The following is a 13,035-nucleotide window of genomic DNA, read 5'->3' as shown; positions in this document are numbered from 1 at the left end:
ATCATGTATTTTGTGCTGAGTGAGATGAAAAGAAATATCACAGCAAAAATATAGTTACAAATAAGAAACCCCATAGCGTAGGGAGTAATATTAGTAAACAGTACTTGTAAAACTTCCCAAAATGTGCTACTAATGTTATATAGAAATATCTTTCAACAACAAGCATTAAATTAGAGACATGCCCATATGTGGAGCTAGACACACCCTATTGGGAGAATGTGACACGCCCCCTCAACCCCACATCCTGCTGTAAACTTCCAGATTCTGATTTTCAAAAGTAGGCAAGTATGACTCTAATGGTTATCTGGCCTGCAGTTAGGGTTACCAACTCATCCCTTTAATCCGGGACACATATTAATTACACAGGTTCTGTGGCAGTTTAAAACCAGGTGAAATGGAGTCTTGAGGTGTGGCAGTTTAAAACCAGGTGAAAGCCAGCCACAGAACCTGTGTAATTAATACCTGTATGTGTCCCGGATTAAAGGGATGAGTTGGTCACCCTACCTGCAGTCATTCTTCTGACAAAATAACACCATGGTGAAGTAGTTACCAGTCAGTGCTTGCTTCTACTACACAACCTCTTTATGACCAATGGGATTACCAAGTGAATCCTACTTGCTGGGTTTAGCCCAGCTCTCCAGGTATATGGTCGTATTATTGACCACACTTAGGTCGACACCGTGGGTCGACATGCAACTAGGTCAACAGGGTTCTAGGTCGACATGGTTGAAGGTCGACAGGTGTCTAGGTCGACATAGCGTTAGGTCGACATGGATTAGGTCGCAAGGTTGACATGGGTTTTTTCACTGTTTTTTGAGCCGACAGGTGCCGACAGGCGATATTTCATGGCTAACCATCCACTAGGGCGTGGTGGGAGAATAAAATAGTGTGCCCGAAGCATTGCGAGTGATGCGAGGTACTCTCTGTTTGTGGGGGCCCTACTTTTGAAAAATTGTTTAAAACTTAGCTTTTACTATAATTCAAAATATTTTAAGCATAAAATAGGACATACTGAAACACACTCAACATAAAACACATAATTCGTGGATTATATAGTACTCTAATTTCATATCACATACAGATGGAGCGGGTCTTATTGTTGCTGGCGAATCGCCAGCAGCATGTTGCTGGCGATCCGCCAGCAACACGGCGCTCCATCTGACTGAGACGCGCGTGCGTCCCCCATGCACGCGCGTCTCAGTATCTGGGTGGCGGGGCGGCGAGGTGGACGCAATCCTGTCCGCCTCCTGCTTCAGGGGGCTGCAGGGGGCTTCAGGGGATGTGCGGGGACCCGGTGTAGACACCGGGCGACCGCCGGCAGCACCGTCGGAAGGGGACGCGCACGCACCTCGTACGCGCGCGTCCCCTTCCGGCATACAGATGGCGCGGTGCAGGGGATGGTGGCTGGCGTCGCCATCGCCATCCCCTGGATAGATAAGTCCCGCTCCATCTGTCTATCCACTTTTTGGTGGTAACCAATGGCAACAAGTACAAAATATGTTTTTTATTTACATAATATAGCGAAAATTGTGTACCATATGTATCCACTTTCCAAAGATCAGCTTGTCCTCTAAGTGTAAGGTACAAAATGCAGCCGCCAGACTATTAACTAACCAGCCCCGCTCCTGCCACATAACTCCCATTCTCTACGCCCTTCACTGGCTACCTGTAAAATGGCGAATCGTTTTCAAGATTGGCTTACTCACTTTCAAGGCCCTACATGACCAGAGCCCAAGGTACCTGCAGCTGCTGCTGATCCCTTACTGTCCTACTCGATTACTACGATCCACTGAAAAAGGACTACTAACAGTACCCAGAATCTCCCTGAATTCATCTGGGGGTCGAGCTTTCAACTTTGCTGCTCCAACTCTGTGGAACTCTCTTCCTCGCACAGTGCGAGAAGCGCCCACTATAGAATCCTTTAAAAATAGACTAAAGACATACTTATTTACTCAAGCATTTCACTGACATCTACTGTTAAGCTTGTTTTGTATTTCGAGCTGTAAAGACAATGTGTGAAGCACTTTGAGTCCTATTGGGAGAAAAGTGCTATATAAATATCATTATTATTATTATTATTATTATTATTATTATTATTATTATTATTATTATTATTATTATTATTATTATTATTATTAAGACTGGACTCTGGTTGCTTTAGAGGTAACCAATGGCAACAAATGCGAAATATAATCTTCTTACAAACCGCAATTGTTCAATAACTTCAGGCAGATGGCTGATAACAATGCAAAAGTATTTCTATTGCAAGCCACAATTATTTAATAGCTTCATGCAAATGGCTGTTATTCATAAAAAGAGCACAATCAGGGGAATAGCCCCTAAGTAACCTTATATTTCAAAAGCAAAACAGTTCTTTGTAGCACACAAACTCAGCTTTTCAGAATTAGATACATGGCAATATTCAATTGTTCAATTAAGCAATCAAGATAATATTGTTTCAAAAGTTAGAGATGGCTTGCTGAATAGTGTAGAATAGTAACTAGAATATATGTTACAATCAACAGTTACTTATTGTGTCTTTTACTGGATGTTAATAAGCACTGTGGTAATGCAATTATTATGAACTAGATATTAGCAGTTATTGTATGCACTTATAGTCAATTATACATTAATTGCTCTCAATTGCGGTGCAGAATATGTAAAAAATAATAAAAAGGAGAGTGTAGTCTACTCTTTTTCAATAGTCACGGTATGATTGCCGTGCTGCGGCACACCTTAATTAATAGAATATATTCTTTCTAGTTTAACGACCAAACAATAATTTCTGATTGGTATTTAATTATCCCTATCCCTGTGTCATATTGATTATTACCCTTAATTAAATACCAATCACAAATTATATATTATATTATATTTTATATATATATATATATATATATATATATATATATATATATATATATATATATATATATATATATATATATATATATATATATACATATACTCCTGGATCTCCCTCGGGGATAAAGTGCTCCGGTGCCTTCCTTGGGGAACAGCATCCAAATATACAGCCAGCATGATGAGGCGGCACTCAGAGGCTTGTACAAATATAATAAATGTATTATACCAGTGTCATATACATCTACTAATTTCCCTAGTCTATAATCAGTATGGTTTCCATGGCAATGGCAGATCTATCATCCCAAGGATTGTACAATGAAGTGTTCTGGCCAACTGATGTTCACCCAGACAATGCGGCGAAACGCGACAGTTTATATAAATATTTTTTTTTTGTGTTCTTTAAGGACTCACAGTACATTTTAACTACAGACTAAGAAAATACAATGGCTTCTTTAGTTTTAATAGAAGCCATTGTATTTTTTAGTAAGCTGAACAAAAACCTACTGTATGCAATTACGGAGTCAAACATTTTAAGTGGTTTGTATCATAAAATGATTTTAGCAATCAGAGCCGCTGAGAAAATGAGCCCTTGAAATCTACATTTAGAAATGTCAGAGTTGTTGAGAGGATTTGATGACAGGGAGGTGACTGGGATGGAAGATGTGATCCGCCGGAGCAGATGGGTCTCCGTCAGACTCACATTTAAATTAATGAGACTGTGCAGTTATCAAAAGTTGAGGACTTCTAGGAGAAACTTCAGCACGACGGTTTATTGTGGTCACCACTGTCTACAGGATAAAGGGGAGCAGCATTGGATCCGGGAAATGTTGCATCATGGGTAAGTGGCAATGACGTGGTCATTAGGGCGGAGTGAATAAACTGAAATTGAGAAATTCAAAGTCGGCTAGTGTGGGAAAGTTGTGACTTGACCTGAATAAGAAACGTGCAAAAGCTTTTTGATCTGAGTCAACATCTTCTGTTTTGGCAAGAGGCCTGAAGTTTCACTTTTTTAGTGAAAATGATGAAACCTATGAAGATGCTCCGATCTAGTTAAAATTATGTCAGGATGTCTTAGAGTGGTTCATTAATATACTTTAGCTTAGTAAAAGAGAGCACGAGCTTGTCCTAGTGCAAAGTGACTGACTTTGGTGGGAGAAAAAATACCTAATAATTGACCCATTTTCATGGTCACAATTGTGAATATTGTGTGTTTTCTCCTGAACGTGTTTATAATAGAAGAAGCACAAATACCCTAAATGGAATTTCAGTGACACTGTGTGAAATATAACACTACATAATAGCCCTTAATCAGACCTGATCACAGTACAAATTTGTTCTCAAAATGGGCAAAACAAATGCTGCATTGCAGGTGGGGCAGATGTAACGTGCTGAGAGAGTTAAATTTGGGTGGGGTGTGTTGAAACTGAAATCTAAATTGCAGTGTAAAAATAATGCAGCCGGTATTTAACTTGCACAGAAACAAAATAACTCACACAAATCTAAAGGTGGCCATACATCTACAGATCGATTGTCAGATTGGACCGGTTGGAACAAACACCTGGTAATATCTGAATGACAGTTTTTCAACATTTCAAAGCAAATGGTCAACTGTCATTTGCTCTCATCTTTTACCAGGATTTTGTTCCAACCAGACAGATTGGACGATAAATCTGTAGATGTATGGCCACCTTAACTCTCTCTGCACATGTTACATCTCCCCACCTGCAGTCCAGCATTTTTTTGCACATTTTGAGAACTAATTTGTACTGCGATCAGGTCTGATTAAGGGCCACTATGCAGTGTTATATTTCACACAGTGTCACTGAAATACATGAAATTGGATTTATGCTGCTCTCTTTGCAGTGCATATACAAAGACAGACAATCCTGTGTGCATAAATAAGAAATAACTGTTGCAGTCTGTTATTGAAAAACAGTAACAGTTACAATAAGTGTTACAAGTAACAAGTGACAGAAAAACAGTGTTGCATCCCCTATACTGGGAACATGATGGGGCTGCATTACAGCATATAATTATGCCAAAGATAAGCCAATATATTAACAGTTAAATACGTTGAAGTCTATTATGATGTAATAAATTGTAAGCTTGCAGCAGGGCCCTCTAACCTCCAAGACTGTCTGTTGTTACCCAGTTTGTTTTATCACTGTCTACTATTGTAAAGCACAACGGAATCTGCTGCGCTATATTAGAAACTGTAAATAAATAAATAAACAAATACATCTAATGTTTAGAAAAAAAAACAAGAACACTGATTCAAAAAATAACAGGTTAATCATTCTATGAGTGGTGTCCAGCAGTACATATATGCCAATCACTGTGTTCATTTCTAGGCAGGATTGATCAGCAATACTTATTACACTTATTGCAGCATAATGCACTTTAACGTATTTAACTATTAATATATTGTCTTATCTTTGACATAATTATATGCTGCAATGCAGTGGCATGTGGGGCAGATGTAACATGTGCAGAGGGAGTTCAGGTGGCCATACATCTACAGATTTATTGTCCGATCTGTCTGGTTGGAACAAAATCCTGGTAATGGATGAGAGCAAATGACAGTTGACCATTTGCTTTGAAATGCTGGAATTCTGCCAAAAACTGTCATTCAGATATTACCAGCTGTTTGTTCCAACCAGCCCAATCTGACAATCGATCTGTAGATGTATGGCCACCTTTAGATTTGTGTGAGTTATTTTGTTTCTATGCAAGGTAAATACCGGCTGCATTATTTTTACACTGCAATTTAGATTTCAGTTCCAACACACCCCACCCAAATTTAACTGTCTCAGCACGTTACATCTGCCCCACCTGCAATGCAGCATTTGTTTTGCCCATTTTGAGAACAAATTTGTACTGCAATCAGGTCTGATTAAGGGCTATTATGCAGTGTTATATTTCACACAGTGTCACTGAAATTCCATTTAGAGTATTTGTGCTTCTTCTATTATAAACACGTTCAGGAGAAAACACACAATATTCACAATTGTGACCATGAAAATGGGTCATTTATCAGGATTTTTTTCTCCCACCAAAGTCAGTCACTTTGTACTAGGACAAGCTCGTGCTCTCTTTTACTAAGCTAAAGTATATTAATGAACCACTCTAAGACATCCTGACATAATTTTAACTAGATCGGAGCATCTTCATAGTTTTCATCATTTTCACCAAAAAAGTGAAACTTCAGGCCTCTTGCCAGAACAGAAGATGTTGACTCAAATCAAAAAGTTTTTGCACGTTTCTTATTCAAGTCAAGTCACAACTTTTCCACACTAGCCGATTTTGAATTTCTCAATTTCAGTTTTTTCACTCCGCCCTAGTGGTCATTCAGGTGCGGTTGAAGTGGCTATTACTGCATTTCCTTGGGGTATGGTAACACTCTTGCCGCAGTGGTGAGCCATCCTGTGTTCTAGGACATGACATCAGATCAAAGTATTTGCTGTCATATGGTTCCCATGGTACCAGGGCCGGATGTAGACATTTCAATAAAGGTGGGGGGGTTACCAATTAATCCTGACTCACAGCACAGCATCAACTGCCCAGGCTCATCAGCAGATCGGTGCTCAATAATTCAAGACTGTAATCTAGACAGCATAATCCATACAAGATCCAGGGCTGGTGCCAGCATGTCAGTGCCCCAGCCGGGGGTGGATCCTGTCGCTCCCCCAGGTGGATCCTGAGCTGCTTCACGGGGGCAGAGGGGGTGGGGGTAAGGCTCCATAGATCAGAGCTTTATGTGTTTTTATAGATACCGTCTGTGTCCAAATACTTGTTCCACTGTTTTCTGAATAAACGTTTTTATTGTATCACCGTGTGTCTGGTGTCCACACTTATAACAGATGCGTATATTGGTTCACAGATATGTTTATATATTTTCACTTGTAATTTTTTCAACAGTAATAAGTATGTCTTGACCAATTGGGAAATGCTGATATTCAGGAATAGATTCTCCCTGTATCAGCATATAAGTCTCTTAGATCTACAGCCTGTGCTGTTATAATACCCCAATAGTGCAGTTGCAGGCGCGATGTAACTATCAGTTATGCAGCAGAGTATCTATTCCCATAACTGGCTACTGAGCTGTGTCAAATAACTGGCTATGACGGTACTAAAATGACGCGATCGCGGCATTTAGCATCATTTAAGCCCCGCCCCCTCTCCGCGGCCAGCGAATCACAGAGTTTTCCGGTGTGGGGGCGGGGCCAAGTGATGTCAGCCTTGCTCCCGCCCCCCTGACCTGTTGCCTCTCCGGGCTTCTCCCGGAGAGATGAATTTGAAAGTAGGCAAGTATGCCTATACCCATCAAGACCTGTCGGGGCAAGCACCCAAGTGTTACACACCTCCTGGTACCGGCCCGTGTTGTCTGCCAAGATGCATTTGCTTGATGCCGATACTTTTCCACACTGGCTCCCTAAAGGGTGCGAGGGCAGGGTGTCAATATCAAAACTAATATTCAAATATTAATTTTGATTGTTTATACACATACTGTGGGGCAGATGTATTAAGCCTTAACAAGAGATAAATGCAAGGGTGATAAGGAGAGATAAACATCCAGCCAATCAGCTGCTAACTGACTTTTTTCAAACACAGCCTGTAACATGGCAGTTAGGGTGACCACCTCATCCCTTTAATTCTGGACACATATTAATTACACAGGTTCTGTGGCTGGCTGAGTTCAAGACTCCATTTTACCTGTTGTTTTTTAATCAGCCACAGAACCTGTGTAATTAATATGTGTCCGGAATTTAAATGATGAGGTGGTCACCCTACAGTTAGCAGGTGATTGGCTGGACGTTTATCTCTTGCATTTATCTCTTGTTAAGGCTTAATACATCTGCCCCATCGGCTGCTATGTTTTGCTTTTATACGGACAGAATGAAATGGAGCACTTGATGTAGTCGCCCAGCTTCTGCCACCTCTCAGAATGTAGGGCTGAGCACTGTCCGTCTTTACCGTCTTGTGGCGGGAGCTGGGGAACAGCTTGTACAAGTCTACACGAGGAAAATGCATCGCGGACGGGGTCTGAGGATTTGTCCTTTTACAGGACTCTTTCCTGATGATGTTTCTATGGCAACCACTTAGATTGGCTACAGCTAAACAACACTGAAGTATCGGTGACCTGGACCAAGCCGCAAAGTGGCTTCAAAGCCCCTTTTTCAAATAATAATTTGCACTTGAGGTCTGAGAAGGTCGGACAGGTGACCTCATGAATATTAATGGCTGCGGCAATACCTACAGTACGTGATTCTTTAACGTGAAGGCAATCATAGTCGATGGACTGAAATCTAATTCCAACAATCCACATGAAACGCTATGTCGGGCACATCCAAACTGCGGCCCTCCAGCTGTTGTGAAACTACACGTCCCAGCATGCCGTGTCATAGTTTTAGCATTCCCTAATAGCAAAACTGTGGCAAAGCATGATGGGAGTTGTAGTTTTGCAACAGCTGGCGGACCATATTTCAGGCATGCCTGCTCTATGTGATACATCATTATGGCATGCATAGACAAAGCGTCTATATTAACAGCATTTGCATGAATAACTATGCTCCGGACATCTATTGCGACGAGAACTGTTGTTATCGATGTGAGGAGATCCTGGTTTATGACCAGGAAGTCTTATTGCAAAAGCCACTTGGATGGAGTGGGATACTTTGGGTCCCTCTCCTGGATTTTCCATGAAAAGTATCCTCTATAGATGGCGTTGCCTGTTGAGCACATATACTGGAAGGTTTAGCTTTTTCAGAGCTTGATACATATGGGAATTCCAGCAACCCTTTTAAAAAATAAGTGTAAGATGAAATATCGCAGGGAGGGTGCATTGTGAGACGTTTTCAGAATATTATATTACTACTGGGTTTTTTATGAGCCCCGGATTATGAATAAGTATGTCATAGCGACAATTATTCAGCGTATTTCTTCCAGCAGGATTCGGACAGTTGATGGTGACGTGACAGCATTAACCCCTTCAGTGGCAATCCTGAGAATTTTCCGGGCTGTGCCTCAGTGCCCAGTCTGGCAAGCCCGGAAATCTCTCGGGATTGCCACTGTTCAATCACTGAACTCAGGCAGCTTCAGCGCTGCCCGGCTCCCTCCCCTCCGCCGCACCTCCTCCTCCTCCCTCCTCCCCTCTAGGTTTTCTATTGAAGTCCCCGGCGCCGGCTTATGACAAGCCGGCTGCCGGGGGGAGGGACGGGGTGCGGGTGCGCAGGTCCGGGCAGCCGCTGATTGACAGTTCAGCGGCGCTGCCCGGACCCAGGGAGGTAGTGGTGTTTTCTTTAAGGGAGCACTCCCCATAAAAAACTCTCACCCAGTGGGGAGCACTCCCCAAATAAAAACAACCCACCATTGAAGGGGTTAAAGATCTTTTATTCAATGTATTCACAAAGTAAGTGAGAGATTTGGTAAGAAATCTCCAGGTTTTTTTAAAGCGGCAATCATGATGTAATGATTGCCACTTTAAAAAAACTGGACATTTCTAACCAAATCTCTAACTTTCTGAATCTCTCATCCTATTAAATTTCACCCATTATGTTTCTGGGCAACCAGAACCTCCCCTACATGTCACTATGTGCATTGTTATGATCCTGGCCTAGATTCATACCTTTATTGGCTTTTTTCCGATCTGATTGCAGTACAAATTTGTTCTCAAAATGTGCAAATCCATGTGCACTGCAGGTGGGGCAGATGTAACTTGTGCAGAGAGAGTAACATTTGGGTGGGGTGTGATGAAACTGAAATCGAAATTGCCATGTAAAATAATGCAGCCAGTATTTACCCTGCACAGAAAAAAAAAATAATAATCAATAATAATAATAATAATCACCCAATCTAATTCTCACTGCACAAGTTACATCAGGCCCACCTGCGAGTGAACCAGAATAACCCCATTGTCCTTGGTCTGAGCATATGGCGTGTTACCAGGTTAAGCAATGACGTGTATCAGGGTCCATCAGGGCCGGTGCAAGGCACCGGAGCGCCCCAGGCGGGGGTGGGGGGGGGGGCGCCCCAGTGCTCACCCGGTCCACGGAGGAGGAGGAGGGGGGTGAGAGTGTGCGGTGGCCCGGCTACTGTGCTACACAGTAGCCAGGGGAGGAGAGGTGTCGGGCGGCTGCTACACGGAGGGGGGTGGGTGGGTGACGGGCGTGCGTCAAACCCGGCACAGTAGCCAGGAGAGGGGGGTTTCAGGCGGCCGCTACACGGAGGGGGAGGAGAGGGTGGGTGCCGGGCATGCGTGGGACCCGGCTAGTAGCCGGAGGAGGGGGGGTTGGGAATGCTCTTGCGGACTCACCCCAGCCTGGCGTGTCACTCCACGGGGGCGGCGATGGGCAATGCGGCGACAGGGGTGGAGGGTAGTACAGCTGCTCCAACTTCCGCCCTCCAGTGGCCGGCGCCCTAGGCAAATGCCTAAGGCTGCCTAGTGGTGGCGCCGGCCCTGGGGTCCATACTGAAATGCACCCACCCACCTCCCCCCCCCCCCATCCCTTTCTTTTCTCGATCCTCCCTTCCAGGGACCGTCGAACTTCAATAAATGAAACCAGAATTTCTGTCTTGTCTGCGTCTCAGCTCCCGGCGTTTCTCTCTTACTTTCCTCACTTCCTCTGTGCTCTAAATCCACAATGACTTTGAACATAAGTTTTAGAGCAAATCCCATCAGCCGCAGCCTCTCTCTTATTCCCTCTCTGATATTAAATCACATCCACCGGCAGCTGATCCCCGGACGTTTGTTTAATGACAATCAGGTCCTCCATCAGTATCAAGTGTTAATTGATTTAATCCACTTTCTCCCACAGGAAATTAGACTCATCATTAGCCGAAATGCTTCATGAAATGATGCGGGTATCTCGATAATTGTCCTCCGTGCTCGCAGCAAACAGATGACCTATAAATAAACAAATTAAAAATGAGCAGAGATGGAGATGAATTCCGCGGTGAGATGAGATATTTCAGTTTACGGAGTCTGGGGCCATCCAGACACCGCCGACGGTATGCCGCTGTACAGAGAAAGGCATATTATAGCGCCCTCAAATTGGCTGAGGTATATTTAGTCAACATACTTGTTGGAAATTATATGCGTGTAGTTGTTCATATTGCCGGGTTATATAGGAACAAAATATAAACAGTGCAGCTACTTAACCAGTGGTGTTGGTTTATTGCCAGTTACAGTAGATGGTAAAGCCGTACTCACTGTTACATGCACATTGCTGATTAAGCGGAGTGACACTGGTGAGTCTGTGCTGCAAATGGGTAACCGGGGGGGGGCAGCGGTATGCAATAGTGCGCGCCGGAGGGGGCGGGGGCGGCTCACTGCTGTTGCTGCTGCTGGAACGGGCGCTGGGAGGTGCTGCGCGAGCATTTTGGACCTTTTGGATTTGGGCAAAGTGCTGCCCACGCCCCAGCCAGCCCAGGGGGGAATGCGGCCGGCCCCTTTTTAATGAGTTTTGGGTCGGCCCACCGGGAAATGTCCCGGTTTCCCGTTGGGCCAATCTGCCACTGTCACCATCCAGCATATTATACACCCTGCAGCTGTCCAGTATATCACACCGCCCATCACTATACAGCATATTATATACCCTGCAGCTGTCTAGTATATCACACCGCGCCCATCACCATCCAGCATATTATATAACCTGCAGCTGTCCAGTATATCACACCGCCCATCACTATCCAGCATATTATATACCCTGCAGCTGTCCAGTATATCACACCGCCCATCACTATACAGCATATTATATACCCTACAACTGTCCAGTATATCACACCGCCCATCACTATACAGCATATTATATACCCTGCAGCTGTCCAGTATATCACACTGACCATCACCATCCAGCATATTATATACCCTACAACTGTCCAGTATATCACACCGCCCTCTACCATCCAGCATATTATATACCCTGCAGCTGTCCAGTATATCACACCGCCCATCACCATCCAGCATATTATATAACCTGCAGCTGTCCAGTATATCACACCGCCCATCACCATCCAGCATATTATATACCCTACAACTGTCCAGTATATCACACTGACCATCACCATCCAGCATATTATATACCCTGCAGCTGTCCAGTATATCACACCGCCCATCACCATCCAGCATATTATATACCCTACAGCTGTCCAGTATATCACACCGCCCATCACCATCCAGCATATTATATACCCTACAGCTGTCCAGTATATCACACCGCCCATCACCATCCAGCATATTATATACCCTACAGCTGTCCAGTATATCACACCGACCATCACTATACAGCATATTATATACCCTGCAGCTGTCCAGTATATCACACCGCCCATCACTATACAGCATATTATATACCCTGCAGCTGTCCAGTATATCACACCGACCATCACCATCCAGCATATTATATACCCTACAGCTGTCCAGTATATCACACCGACCATCACCATCCAGCATATTATATACCCTACAACTGTCCAGTATATCACACCGACCATCACCATCCAGCATATTATATACCCTGCGGCTGTCCAGTATATCACACTGACCATCACCATCCAGCATATTATATACCCTGCAGCTGTCCAGTATATCACACCGCCCATCACCATCCAGCATATTATATACCCTACAACTGTCCAGTATATCACACCGCCCATCACCATCCAGCATATTATATACCCTGCAGCTGTCCAGTATATCACACCGCCCATCACCATCCAGCATATTATATACCCTACAGCTGTCCAGTATATCACACCGACCATCACCATCCAGCATATTATGTACCCTACAACTGTCCAGTATATCACACCGCCCATCACCATCCAGCATATTATATACCCTACAACTGTCCAGTATATCACACCGACCATCACCATCCAGCATATTATATACCCTACAACTGTCCAGTATATCACACCGCCCATCACCATCCAGCATATTATATACCCTGCAGCTGTCCAGTATATCACACCGCCCATCACCATCCAGCATATTATATACCCTGCAACTGTCCAGTATATCACACCGCCCATCACCATCCAGCATATTATATACCCTGCAACTGTCCAGTATATCACACCGCCCATCACCATCCAGCATATTATATACCCTGCAGCTGTCCAGTATATCACACCGCCCATCACCATCCAGCATATTATATACCCTGCAGC

The sequence above is a fragment of the Crinia signifera genome, chromosome 19, assembly GCF_055691185.1.
Source record: "Crinia signifera chromosome 19, ASM5569118v1, whole genome shotgun sequence".
Taxonomy (NCBI): Eukaryota; Metazoa; Chordata; class Amphibia; order Anura; family Myobatrachidae; genus Crinia; species Crinia signifera.
The sequence above is the reverse complement of the archived record's forward strand: the minus strand, read 5'-3'. Positions refer to the sequence as shown.